This window comes from Rhinolophus ferrumequinum, chromosome 28, assembly GCF_004115265.2.
Source record: "Rhinolophus ferrumequinum isolate MPI-CBG mRhiFer1 chromosome 28, mRhiFer1_v1.p, whole genome shotgun sequence".
NCBI lineage: Eukaryota > Metazoa > Chordata > Mammalia > Chiroptera > Rhinolophidae > Rhinolophus > Rhinolophus ferrumequinum.
The window spans coordinates 11,422,481-11,437,264 of NC_046311.1; the positions used below are offsets into that span (position 1 = coordinate 11,422,481).

The 14,784-nt window shown below is 51.3% G+C and overlaps 1 protein-coding gene across 1 annotated transcript in view; it reads right to left on the minus strand.

Annotated features, from left to right (window-relative positions):
- IGF1R (insulin like growth factor 1 receptor) overlaps window positions 1-14,784 on the minus strand; it is a 253,534-nt gene that overhangs the window by 211,224 nt on the left and 27,526 nt on the right. The window lies entirely within an intron of this gene.

The following is a 14,784-nucleotide window of genomic DNA, read 5'->3' on the forward strand; positions in this document are numbered from 1 at the left end:
CCAGGGCGTCAGGCAGGCGGTAGGGGAGGCCCTGGGGGGTAGAATTCACTTCCCCAAATAAAGTTTTTCAGTTGAAAGGGATACTGTTCCCCCCCCAAATTCCTAGGTATTTGTAAAACATCAAAAGGCAGAATTCCTGCTCTCAGGCCTGACGTGAGTGACACAAACAAACTCTACGTATTTGGAAACTAAATCCCTAAGAACTGCTCATAAGAGAAGGGCTGATGAGAAAGCCCCCCACGCTGCATATGTAGGTATCTGGAGGAACTCCACACGAAACCCGGTTACAGCTTTATTGTATGTTCTACCTTCGGCACGATCTGGGGTTCTAGAAAATAGAAAATGGAATGACCTGGGTCTATGGCCCAGAGTGCCATTTACGGGCTCCTGTTCGCACGGGGGCACACCCTACCTCTGAGCCTCATTTTCCTCATCTGTACAATGGGCTGTTAATACCTACCTAAGGATCCAGACACGTGCTTTGTATCCTGAAATAACAGTAATAAGCTCTGGGCAATGTTACTATATAAATTCGACATTAATAAAAACATCCATCCATTCTGGTGCCCCAATCTAAATATTACTAACATACAACAAAGGGGGAGAAATGAGCAAAATCACTGATTGTTCTTCTGACGCCTTTCCTGGCAACACCCTGCCAAGGGGCCCATGACTCCCCATGTCTGGGGAGGTCAGGAAGCCTTCTCAGATGCGCGGAGCCCTGAGGATGGTCTGAAGCATGAACGGTGGAGGGGCGGGGAGCTGAGACGGGCAGAGGGAGGGGCACACACCTGGAGGTGGCTCGTGGCAGTTCAGGGGGACCCCAGGGGTGCAGCCCGTGCAGAGGGAGAGGAACAAGTACAATAGCAGGGCAGACACTAGAAGATGGATTGAGGCCAGCAGGTGCTGAGGTCAGCTTTACCTTCCAGGTCCAAGGACAGCCTTTGAAATCCCACGCGTGCAGAGTCACGAGTAGGCTTGTTACAACACAGAGTGCAGGGGCCTGAGAATACGCACGTCTAACAAGCACGTGCCTGACGTTTATCTTGCTGGCCTGGGCACCATCCTGTGAGAGCTGCTGTCCTCGGAAATAATCCTCCCCCACCACGTGTCACCCGCCGCCCCACCCACCCACAGGAGCGGTTGGTACAGGTAAAGCCTGTGCACCTGTATATCTTAATTGGATCTTCATTCGACCGGAAAAACCCCCAAGCAACCCATAGACACTATGCTTGAAACACAGCAAAGCAGAAGGTAAACAGGGCGGAGAGGGGGTGTCTCCGGGTCCCGTGGCTGCTGAACCTGCCGTCCTGTCCCCAGATCATTCGCGATATGAGCACACCTTCCACAAGACGAGCTCAGGGAAAGGGGTGGCGTGGCTTTTTCTCCGACCACCACTCCTCAGTGGACTACAACTAACCAAAAATCTCCGAGATGGTAAGGGGGAAGGCAATGTTATGATAACAAACACTGATACTGTTTTCGTAGAATTTGTTACAGTAGAGTTTTCTGTGTAAGTGTAAACAGACACATTCACGTTAAACCTTTTATCTTAACGTGTCAATGAGAGTTGGTTTACATTGTACATATACGTGTAGCTCTCACACAGACAACAGTCCCGCTACCTGACACATTCAGTGACAAATGCAATCACAAGAGTATCAGCTACTGCATGACACAGGTGACTTTGAGAACAGAAAGGAAAACTTCAGTGTCATTTTCAACGCGCCAATTGTCCTTCACTGCCCCACCATCTCTACCGTACGTGGAACCGTGAGCTAAAAACCCATGCGCACAGAAGACGTCCTGAGGTGGGGAATGCAGCAGGTGCTACAAGGTGGCAAGGAGCTTCCAAAGATCAGGAGATGCTTACATCCTGCCTCCCCCACTGAAGAAACGGAAACTCTCCCAGGAATGAACCCAAAGACTGGATGCAGCACAAACCCCATGTCCCCACCCGGTAAAGCCTCTGGAAGCGGACAGGTGGGTACAGAACAAAGCTGGATTTGCTTCCGAGGAGGAGCACCAACTGTTCTCCTGGGGCTTCATGCAAACCATTTGGCCTGCTCTGACCGTGACAACAAATTCCTTTCTGAACGTAAAATATCAAAAGTGCACCATTCCCTTTAAGTCTCTGTATTTCAAAAGCGCCCTTCTACGAGCCGCTCATCTTTTCTCATTATTCCTGGTTCCGATGGCTGGTGGCCTTTTAGATGAAGGAGACTTTTGGATGAAGAGACTAGATTTTCTTGGGTATCCCAAACCACTCAGGCCCCCAGGGTATCCCAAACCACCCTGTACCAGTCCTTCAGGGTGGGGGTAGCCTCCCACCACCAAACAGGCAGCACCCCAACCTCCAAATGGTGACTCTCTGCGTCCAGCGGATGGCGCTGTGAGCCCCCAGCACTGTGGGAGGTGAAGGGAGACCCAAGAAGGGACAAGCACACTGGCTGCAGCCTGACCTGGAAAACAATGTGATCCGTCTGCCTTCTTTTCGCCTCTCTCACGATTTCATTTTTCCACTCGGAACCAGGCTAACCTTCCCAATATACGCCAGCCCTGTGGCCCCCATCCTCTCTCACTGGTTCCCTCTATTGAACACGTTACATCACTCCAGCTAAGAGTTCACATCCTCATTTCAAAAGTATGTGACTTAGCGCGACAATGTTCCAGTTTCCTCAAGTGACCTGGACGCTTTCCGTTAGCCAGTTATCTAACCTAAACAAACAGGTAATCGGTGTAGAAACCCCACTTCTCCGTCTCCCTTCTTACCCCTCCCCCGCCCCCACGTGAGCACGCGTGGCACATTCTTCCTGGAGGTGGTGTGAATGAATTGCTGCAGCTTTGTATCTGACCTTGGGGCTTTGCTGGGAGGGTTGGCGGGGGGCAGGGGGCTAGTCCCCAGGACCAGGTCACTCTTGGTCCCGTCACTAACCCCACTACTTGGCCTGACGCCGCTCACCTCATTGCTCTGCGTCTCAGCTTGCTCATGACTCAGGGGGAGGGCTGGGACTACATTTATTCATTCTTCCAACAGATACTTCTTAAAACCACCACCTTGTGATACTTAATATGCACTTTCCAGGTGCCGGAAGTCCGCCGTGCACGAAACCAGCACGCTCCTCCCTTCAGGGAGCAGTCAGGCCCAGGGGGCCCTAAAGCCGCCACACGCTGTGTCCCCCACGGGCTGGACGGACCCCCAGACCAAGATGATACCCCTGCTGGAGGCCGAATGAACCCCTGTGCCCACCACGGAGAACCATCACACAGAACACGAGAGGAGACTGACTCTCTGATGCCCATCGCAGGGGTCGTCCCAAAGCCACACACAGCAGGAGCTCCCAGAAGGAAGTGTGCCGGGGAGCAAGCTGCGGAGGTCAGGGGTACCCGAGTGGGGCCGTCCCGTCTCCCCCCAGGCCACCCCCAGAGTCAGATTGGAGCAGCAAAGAAGGAAGAGGTGGGAGAGCAGGAAGAGGCAAGGCATACCTTGGGAAGCGGGGAAGGGCAAAGGAAGGCATGGAACAGAAGCCACTAAAAAGCCCAGGGAACACCCAGGACTCAAAAAGCAATCGAGGATCTGGGCATGAATGGGATAAAAACACGCGGTTCGGGAACAGTCATTCTGGCACCGGTTAGTAACCCACCAAAAGCATAGGGGGTTATACACCCATCTCCACGGCACCGTTCTTCACAGGAGCCAAAAGCTGGAAACAGCCCAAGTGCCCATCAACAGAGGACAGACACACAAAACGTGTCCTACACATACAACGGAATATTATTACGCCGTCGGAGGGAAGGGAATTCTGACACATGCTACACACGGATGAACCACGAGCGCATTAGGCGCAGTGAAATGAGCCAGGCACCGAAACGAAAAAAACCGTGTGGTATGATCCCACTATCTAGAGGGATCAAATTCATGGAGCCAGAAAGTAGGGGAGCCCACAGGGGAGGTGGGGAGGCAGCGAGTTGTTGTTTACCGGGTACAGTGTTTCCATTCCGCAGGATGAAGAGTTCTGGAGATTGGCTGTATAACGACGTGAACGTACTTGACATGACTGTTTACTTAAAACTGGTCAAGATGATTTGATGTTATGCGTATTTCGCCACCCCCTTTTTTTCTTTTTTTTAAAGGGACAGGGGAAAACGTTTCCCCTGCATTGTATTCTGCGCCTCACGTGGGTCACACCAGGGTGAATGGGTGGCTGCAAAGGGGCCGGGCAGCCCATCCACGTCCAAGGACTGAGGAAAGCAGGTTCGGCCACAGATGGGCCGGGCATTTAGAAATGTCACCCGGCTCCAGCACAGCCAGAGACGTCCACACACAGGGGGCCCTCAGCAAGAGTCTTGCACAGACGCCCCAGGGAAACCGGCTCCGGGCACGCAAGGCAGAGACAAGTAGACAGACAGGTAGGCGTGGGCATACGCTTCTATGAGGGCTGGGCAGAAGCGAAAACCCCACAGGGAACCCACAATCTCTGCGAGGTAGACTGTGGCTGAAGTGCACCATCTGATATGACTGAGGGCAGAATTCTCACCCTATTTCATCGACTTTCTAACTCTGGGTGTTCACGGGCGTTTCTCACTGCCAGATGCTCCCACACCTCCACGGAGCTCTCACCTTATAAAAGGCAGTGGAGGAGGCACTGGACCCCATCATGCCTGTCCCCCAAGCTCCTGGCCCCCTAAGTCATCACCCCCATGCTTGCAAAGGCCTTTGCATCTTCTACAACATATATAGTTATTCTTCTGCTCTCTACACGTCCAGATCCACCCCTCCCCCAGAAGAGGGCTGTGAGTTCCACTCTGCACTTCACCAAGCGTCTGGAGGCTGATCATATCCCAGGCTCCTCGGCGGAAGCATGCAGTGATTTGTACCAAGACCAGGCAGCTTCGGCATTTGGGTTTTCCCCATCCCCAAGGGACAGCAGCCCCAAGGGAACCACTGCCAGCCTCCTGGCTCCCCAAAGCGTCAGCTAACCCCTTTCTCCCCAGCCGCTCAATCCTGCTCTCCTCCGGACAGCGGCCCGACAGCCGAGCCATCTGGATTATCCAGCAGTAGTAACACCCGAAGGCAGAAAGGAAAAGAGACACAGCTGCAAAGTGAAGCTATGGACCATAAAATAAACCATGAACCATCATAAACCACAGTGATGGAAGTCTGGGATGTTTTGTTTCTTCAACCATAAGGATGCTTTAAATTGCTAGATGGGGAGGGCACTGGATGACGTCCACGGTGCCTTGTTTAAATCCGTAGCCTTGTTGACAAGGTGAAGCGATATGAATTACACTTGAATAGCCCGGTCTGTGCAACGCACCCTCCGAAGGGATGATTAATGAACGGCACTGGGACGGTCTCTAGAGAAAGACCACGGTGCTCTTTCTACGTCCCCATGTTTCAACATTTTTTATCAATTACTTGAATGATGGTGCAAATAAAGTGTTGATCTCATGCAAGGATGACAAGTCTCCAGGAGCGATGGCAAATCCACGGGATGACAAAGGCAAGAGCGAAAAAGATCAACAGATTGGAACGGCAATCGAGAGGAAATTATGTTATTTGGACACTTGGGTGCAAAAAAAAGAAATGCACAAGTGTAGGAGGTGTGAAAAAGACTTAGGAGAGTTAATTGGATAGAATTTCTGTGTGTGATGATGGGGTGTCGTGACCGCCAAAAAAAAAATAAATAACAATGTCAGGTGGTCTTAACCGATACTAAGACATAGGGGAGTGAGGGGTCACAGGGGAGGACCTCCAAACTGCCTTTGTGTCTCCACACTTTGAAAGAGAAGACAGTGGATGGGAGGACATCCCAGGGACATCTCCTGGGGAGTGGCTGCAGAAACCGAGCACCTGGGGGGCCCCAGGGAGGGGGGCTGGTCAGGTGCTCAGAGCCCCTGATGGGGGAGGGGGACCCAGAACTCACACCAACACAGAGTGAGCGCTTTGGGCTCCATATCAGAACACACAGTAGGATCGCTCTGAAAGCAGGCAGGGCTGCCGAAGGATGGAACAAAGAAAGGCCGTGTGGAGCAGCACATTCCAGAGACTGTCCGGACTCCACTGACAGCTGGTAACCTTTGCCGGTGCTATTTGTCCCTGTTTACGGCTGAGGAAAACAAGGCTCAGAAAACACCAACTGAGCCACCTGGGATAACTCCAGGGGTAAGGCTGGCAAGGATGCTCCAGCCGGGTCCTTGTGCCTGGGGGGGTGGGGGCGGGGGTCTCCCACACCGACAGCCAGGCGCCCGTCCTGGGCTCCGCTTTAAAGGCTCCGAGGGTAGACACCTCGTCAACCCCAATGCCCTGGCCCCTCACAGGAAGACAGCAAAGGAAGCCTGCAAAGACCCTTCCAGATGTCCCCACCTGTATGTAAAGGGACAGACACGGGGGGGGGGGGGGCGCTACAGTGTCTGGCCCCTACTCCACTGAAAAGCAGACAGTTGCCAGGATTCCTCTGCAGAGCTTCCAACTCCTGTTTGCCTTTCACAAACCATGGGGGACACGTCGAGACAGAACACACAATCGCAGCCGAGTCCGAGGGCCCTCCCTGCACAGGCCCCGCTCGTCTCCCGGGGAGGACAGAGGCGGCAACAGTTGCTCACCACCCTCCCTGCGTTTCCATGAAGCACACGCCCACCTGCAACTCCACTCAAACGGCTTTCCGTCCACGCACCGTCCACGCACCGATCCCACCTAGAAACGGGTCAGACTTTCCTCTGCCCGGCACAGATGCCGGTCCCCTAGATCTCCACACACGCCCTTTGTCTGCTGCTGAAAGGCAGATGACACAAACATGCCCTGATGTAAAGAGAGTTTACCACCCACTCACGAAAAAGAGAAATCTGTATGTTCTTCCACAACCATCGAGAAGCTCTTTGTTTTCTTTTCTTTACAAGTTCAGGTGGAGAATACTGTAATTCTCAAGTAGATGGAAAACTGACAAGCCCGAGCACCCCTTGCTTTTAGGGCAAACCACTTAGTGGGGTGTGAGAGGCCAGAGGCAGCCACCAGCATCTGCTACCCCCCACCCCAATTGAGCCAACCGTTCTCACCCAGGCCTTCTAGTCGAGCAGACTTGGGGGTGCTGGGGACGGAGCCAGCTGAGGTCCCAGGGGAAGGGGGCAAAGCCCGACTGCCACCACCACTCACTCTAGGAAGGTGGCAGATGTTCATGAAGCCACACGGGGGTGCAACCGGGGTCCCAGAGCCTGTCCGAGGCTCATTCTCATCGGTGACGGGGTGATAGGCACACTGGATCGTGTCATGAAGCATTAAAGAGCCTGGCAGGGACAGTAGGTGGGAACACGGGGTACAGGGGGCTCACCCCTCTAGTAACCTCCGGTTCAGTTTCCCTGTGCCCTGACACCCCGCACACACTGTGTTATCTGCGCACACGTCGGCAGCACAGCACATCATGCAGACAAGAGCTAGTACACTAAAAAAAAAACAAAAAAACAACGCTATGGAGACAGAAAATGTGGCGGTTACGTGCAAAAGGATAGATGGAAGTGCTGCTTGGGGCTGGTAACAGACACGTTTCCCAAGGGTGAACAGAAACGCCACCGCAGCAGCTGAGCAGCCCCACGTGGAGGGAGTCAGTTCTCCCATTTCCCCTCCGTAGGATAATGCAGGCTGCAGCCTTTTAGAGTTCTATCCGAGAAAGGAGGTGATCATTCTATCAGGAAACAAAGCTCTGGGACGTGGCCCTCTGGGGGGTGGGGTGGGCAGGGGGGATGCAGGAAACCAGGAGAACCGAGGGCCGAGTCTGCAGCTGGACAGCAGCCACGCTCAGGAGCTGTGTGGACCAGCCTTCCCAGGGACCCGCATGGCACCTGGCTCAAAGGATGGCCTTCAACTGCAGTTGCTCTGCAAAGGAGATAAAAACCTCAACAGAAACCTCACGCCCCCACAATGGGATGGGACGTGCTGCCCCCACGTGCAGGTGGCACCCCTCACCCGCCCGTGGCCAGCAGTACCTCTGTGCCTGCTGCCCTCTGCTCAGCCCAGACCCAGCCCTTGAGGCGTAAGGCGTCTCCCAGGCACAGCCCGCAGGTGGGCGGCAGGTTCGGGGGCAGGAAGAAAAGGGTGTTCCCAAGGGATCGGGCAGGGCTGGCAGCTCGTCCACCCAGCTCTGGGGTTAGGGGACACCACTGCCCATACTCTCTAGGTCCGTGCCTTGCGCGAAGGAACAGGAGACAAGGTCCTGGCCACAGGTAATGACCCTGGAGACGAAGGACCTTGAGTTGTCCCACTGCTCAACCACCCAGGCCCACGTCACCCTGAGGCCCCTCATGCTTTGAAGATGTCTCTCTTTCCCCTGCAATAGCCTCCAAACCCTCAGGCAGAGCTAACAACTGAGGGGCCCTGACTTGGGGTGCCACGGATTCAGTGCTTTCCATTTTTAAAAGCTGGGGCTCGTGCTGTGACCAAGGAAAATGTCGTCAGGAGGGGTTGTGAGACAGAGAGTTTTTAGATGAAGGCTTTGATTCCCTGAGGGGAGAGCCTTCTGTTGTTTCTCTTTCTATCGGAGTTTGGGACTACACAGATGTTTATCAAACGTCACTGGAGAGCCCCGTTCTCGTGGCCCCGACGTGAAGGTGTCCGGGGCTCTATAAATACACTTGGCATGATTAGAGACATGAAGACATTTTTAATGTATGGAATTAGCAAAAAATTACAAAGCTCATAACGCCGAGCATGAGTGAGGACCTGGGGCAACGGGAACTCCCCGACTTTCAGTAGGAACACGTGTTTATAGACATTTTGGAGGTCAACGTCCATCTCCAAAGCCAAATGCCCATGACCTTGGACCCAGGAACGACCCTTCTAGGGACCCGTCCCTAACATAGGTGGGGCAGACAGATAAATGTCTAAGTATTCCCTGGAATCTTATTTGTAAAATCAAAACCCAGGAAACAACCTAAAGGTCCACCTTTGAAAGAAAAGGCAAGGTCTCCTTACAGGGATCAACACAGATCAATGGCAAAGAACAGAGTGTCACCAGGTTGTTGATTTTTGTAAACGCTTCCCAATAGAGAAGACCCACGAATACCCCCTCAGCCCTGGCGGAGGTTAACGTCCCCGGGGATAAGTCATGCTGACAGCATGTTCCCTGGATAGGCTGACAGGGAGGGCACGTCACCTCTGGTGTCTCCCCCACCACCGCCCCACCAAAACCCATAATCCCAGTCTGACCGTAGGAAAACCATCAGACAAACCCAAATTAAGGGACACTCTGCATAAAACCTGACCAGTGTTCATCAAAACTGTCACGGCCGCCAAAACCCAGTCTGAGAAACTGTCATAGGGCAGAGGAGGCAAAGGGGACATGACCACTACATGCAAAGCGGGATCCTGGGACGGGAAAACAACACAGGGCAACAGGGGACAGATCCGCCCGCATCGAGCATTGGGGGTAATTAAATAACAGGAACGTCGGAAGGCTGGTTTCTCGGTGGTGGCCAACGGACGCCGGGGATGAAGGATCTAACCGGGGAGGCGGTTAAAGGTGCTGCAGGAACTCTGTACTGCCCTGGCCACTTTCCTAGAAACCTAAAACTATTCTAATCCAAAAACAATTATTTAAAAATAAAGAGAGAGACAGAAACAGGACAATAGGGATTCCGCGTATGTTTTGAAGAAACCGATCCACGCTGCCCTGTGGCTCCTGTGCCTGGTCACCCACCCACAGGTGTATATACACACACGGGAGAAAACATCGCGAAGCAAATGCGGAACTGTGGCAGTGGCTACCTCTGGGGGCGGGTGGGAGGGGACTGACAGGTGTGAGGGAAGGACAGGGAGAGCCATCCTCCATCTCTTCTGTGCTGCTCGACTGTTCCACCTTTCACAAGGAGCCTACCTTTACCTATTACTTGCACACGCAAAACCATTTTAAAAACAACGTACATCCCTCTGCTACAGGAACACAGCCAAGATACATTACGTTGAAAAACCACTAATTGCCCATTTGCGTGTAAAATACCCAGGACATGCCGTGTTGGCTCTGCAGAGGGAGTCCGTGCAGAGCTTACCTTTGGGGAGTGGGATGAAAGGAGGAAGCGTCCTAGGAGAGGAGAGTAAGGGGGGGCCTGGCACGGACGCTCCTTACCTCCCGTCTAAGTGTTCTACCAGAAGCATGTCTTTTTTATAGCAATCATCCTCAAAAATGACAATGAATCCGCACCATTCATGCCCTACTTGTTCCATTTTTTCGGTCCCAGACCAGATCCAAAGGAGCCGACAAACACTTTGTAATTCTGCTTCTAGGGCCGTCCCCCAGCCCGGAGCCCCTGCCCACAGCCCAGGGGTCACGAGACGTGGGAGGAAAGAGCTATGGGGGAGCATGCTCGGAGGTGGCCCCCGGTCCTCAGTCACACATTGGCTGGACTGCTGGTGAAGAATCTCTCTGTCCAACAGGGTCTGGCGAGCATCACGGTGACGGGAACCTGGTCCCTTGCACCCATGATGGCACGATACTCACAAGCCTTCTGAATCACCTTTCAACTAGGGGTACATAGATTTGAATACTTTGGATTCATACTTTCTGACTAATCAACTTATGACCACTCCCTGGGTCCCAAACTGGGGTCTCTAAAAGCCTCCCGTAATGTCCATAGCTACTTCTCTCTGCAAACAACATCAAAAACCAACAGAAAGAATGGTAAGCGATCCAGCGGGAGGAAATAGCCCAATGAATATGAAAAACGGCGATTCCATTCTGCATTTAAGAGCAAGTGACTTAATTTCACTAACATTGATTTTTCGCGGAGCAATTTAATTTGGCTAACGCGGGCTGAGATTCTGCTTACTTGACGGGGACATCTGGGCAAGCCACAGTCACCAACCACTGCACAAAGGACAGGAGGAGGTGACGGGGGGTGGGGGGGCGTCCACACAGAGATGGGGATGAGTGGAAGCACCCCACCTCTGAGATTAATCCTGGATTTAGTTTTTAGGTCCAGGATCTCTCCGAAAGTCTGATAAAAGCTGGACCCTTTCTCAAAAAAAAAAAAAAAAGATCACTAATCCAGTAGTCTTGAGCCTGAACCACCTATAATGCCATTTTACAGATGAGTAAACTGAGGTCTAGAGAGAGATGAGGTGACTTTCTCAAAAATTCCCCACTAGCTGGTGGCAGGGTGGAAATGACAGCCCTGGTCTCACGCGGCCAAGCATAAGTGTTTCTAGAAAACCTGCAGCACACCCAGCAGAGGTTAGCCTTGGCCCCCCAAAATAGGATAAGAACGTCATTCCCACATGGGCCCATGCTGCACAATGGTACGTACAGAAATAACAGCCTTGTAACATACATACCCAGATGACATCCTGTGCAGTGAGCAAGAAGGGGAGACTCCCATTATATATTGGCCACTGTGAACATGGGCCCGGGCTGGAACTCACAACCCAAACCTTACTCTCAACCCGTCTGCCACAGTCGTTGGGGGGCATCACGGGGAGCGGGGAGGGCCAACTCTTAAAATACATGTTTGAAGAGACCCTGGGAAGACAATCAGCAAATACAGACGTGGTCAGAGCCAGTCGGGGCGGCTCCCAGAGGCCCAGGAAAGAGGCCGTGGGGGACACAGAGCTGTCCGAGGAAGAGACTCCCGGGAGAGTATCAGGAAGCCGATGGCTGCAGGAAGCCACGGACAGAAACCCCAGCGGACCCAGGGCCGATTCGCCATAAGCCCCGCACTAAACCAACCCTAGAAGCTGGGGTTTGTGCTCTTGTAAGTTGCAGCCTCAGCAAGGATTCGGGGGCGGGGGGGGTGATTCCTGGGGCCTAAAGAACACAACACCCCGCTGCTGGGCTCATGTTTCCACCAACCAACATTTCCATTCACTACCGGAAATCATGGCGCTGTTACCTGTGAGTTCAAACACAGCCTCATGCTTTTCAAAAGCCAACAGTCCCAGCTGAAAAGTCAAATGGAATTCTGAAATGCTAGGACTCAACCTTTGGATTTCCAATCAAGTGAAATTCGACCCTCCCCTGTATATCGGGTGGAATGGCCAAGCAGTGGATAAATTAAACTAATCTGAAACTGGTTTCCACTTAGGTCTGTAATACGACTGGGGCCCATAAAATGGACTTTTCTCATTACACTTGGCTGAAGAGATTGTTTTAGATGAATTTGCAATTTTCAAATTATGTTAACAAACAGCACCCAATTACGTGCGAGTGGCAGCACAAAATCAAAGGCAGGAGAAATTCAGGCAGGGAAAGATCAAGTTCGAGGAATAAAGCAAGGAAGTACAAATGTACAGTATGTGGAACATACAGCATGGGGCCCAACTCCTCACAAAGTTTCCCAAACATCCTGAGGCTCGGGGGGAATAACATAATTTGCTCCAAATTAATCACTAAATATCGGCGCTGGGTGGAATACAAGCCCAGATTTAGAGGCCAAGCCCCGTACACGTCACGCTCGCACCCATGTAGGGTCTCCTCTGGCCGCCAATTTTCTTTCGACTCTCCAACCTGGAGCATCCCAATGGCCAAATTTTGCTCCTTCGAAAAAGCAAAGTTCCCTGCCCTCATCTGGATAAGCTTTAGCTATGTTTGTAAAACATTCAGGAAAAGCCATAAAAAGATCTTCACTGAGGGTTGTGCTAAGGATTAAGTATTATTCAATAAACCACAGCGCGCAGGCTGCCAGCGGACGTCTAGTTATAACCTGGAAAGAGCGCTGTCTGAATACGTTTAGGTTTTGCGGGGTGGGCGGGGTTCTATTTCAATTTCTTGGTATCATTTACATTCACCTGCCGCCCCCCCTCCACCATTAAAAAACATAAAACAAAGAGAACGACAGTTAAGACACAACCAGAGTAGGTGGTGGCGTATTATGTAAACGAGGATAACATAAAACATTTTTCCAGCTGTGATAAACATATTTAAGATGGATCGTCGAGGCTGTTGGAACTACAACTGAAAACGGTCAAAATTACAAGTTGTTTGGAACACAATTTACGTCTTCGAAGCTTTTCTTTTTCAGGCAGAAGTTGTCTCACCGAAGAGATCGTTTCCTTACCTTTCTTTCAAATTTGAACTTTTTTTTTTTTTTTTTAACTTGTGACTTTTTGAGGCTGTCAACACATCCAAAGCGATTTAACAACGGGCTGAAGGATGGGTAGTGCCTTCTGCTAATGAACAAAGCATGTGGCTCAGCTCAGAGGCCAAGGTGGTAAAAACGCGGCCCAGTGCGGCCTCACCAGCCTCCAGAACTAGTTCAGGCATCCATACCTGCCAGGTGGTCACACCAGGCTCATTTCATTACATCTCGATATTCTGAACAAGGCGTTCCATTAACAGCTGTCTGTGTCCCTGAGATCAGAAGTAACAGAGTAAGAAGAATGGGGCCTTCTGTCCAGATTTCCAAACATCCATGCCTCTGAAACCATTTGGTTTCTACAGAGAAGCTTCCTTTCCCTACTTTAAAAACAATAAAAAAAAAAAAACCATACACACACATAACAAAAAACTTTAAACAATAAACCTTGCCATCCAACTGTGACTGATGAGAGGTGCTTGTGAAATAGGCTTGTCAGATGCACTTATATAAAAGGAGATCCACTTGATTGCAATTTGTAACATCCCTAACATCTTAAAAACTTCAATAGAAAGCAATGTCCTCAACAAACAAAACTGTTGTGCATTAAACCAAGCTGAGCTAAAATCACCTCATCCCTTAAACAACGGCGGAGAGGAAGTTGGAACCCAGATCTCCACAAGGCACCCGTCCCTTTGCAGGACCCAGGGGACCTGCCAGCAACCTCCCTGCCTTCTGAGCATGATGGAGGAGAGTCAACAGCACTGGATAACAGCAGATTGTGAAAGACGTGGTCTGTGAAGCAGAACACTTTCCTTTCTGAATCCTAAAATAAACAGCCAGATCACGGACGAATCACTGAGGTATGTAACCTTGAAAAGGCACTTTGTCTCCTTTCTACGTCACACACTCAAACCAGTCAGATGTCCCCTAAACCCCATGGCAACCCGAGCCCACCTGTTTAAATGAACACCTACTATGTGCCAGGCACTTCGTCAGACCCCAGGGAAACAAAGAACCTGTTCCCTGTGCTTACCTATGAACAAAGGGGAGGAGAGAAAGACAAACCAGCGTCCCAGTGCTGTGGAGTTGGTGGACGCCTGGATACGTAACACACGTACAGGTAGGTAGGAGGTCAATGACGTGAGAGGTTAGTCACCTCTGGCGAGAGAAACACCGCCCAGGAGCCTCCTCTGAGTAAAATGCATAGCAAGAAAAGTTAAGTACCATAACCACTTATTCCAACGGAGACCCACAGAAGACATTCAATATAAATTTAAAAAGCAACCCAGAGAAAGATACTAGTTTCTGTGTCCCTAAGGAAAACGGAAAAAAATGTAGACAAGTTCTTCAATTAAACCTCCAACATGTCTGAATCAACTATTTAAAGAAAAAGTGTCTCCTCTTATAATTACATTTGACACTTTCCCCATGAAAAAAGTAAAAAAAAAGAAAAAGAAAAGAAAAGCCAAGAGCACGGAAATCCTTCTTCAGAGTGAAGGTCGTCTCCTTGGGCCCTGAATGCAACACTAACTCACCCAACAGGAATACCCTAAGGGAGGTGGGCGTCTTTCTTTTGGAATGTTCCGGCCCCTCTGGACAACTCAGGTCACCTCTGTCGATGACAGAGTCCTGGTATGATGTGGGAGATGGGACTTACACAGAATCATACCAAACCAGATCACCACGGAATGCTTTCTCTGGCCAAATGCCAGCGGCAGGCCCTTG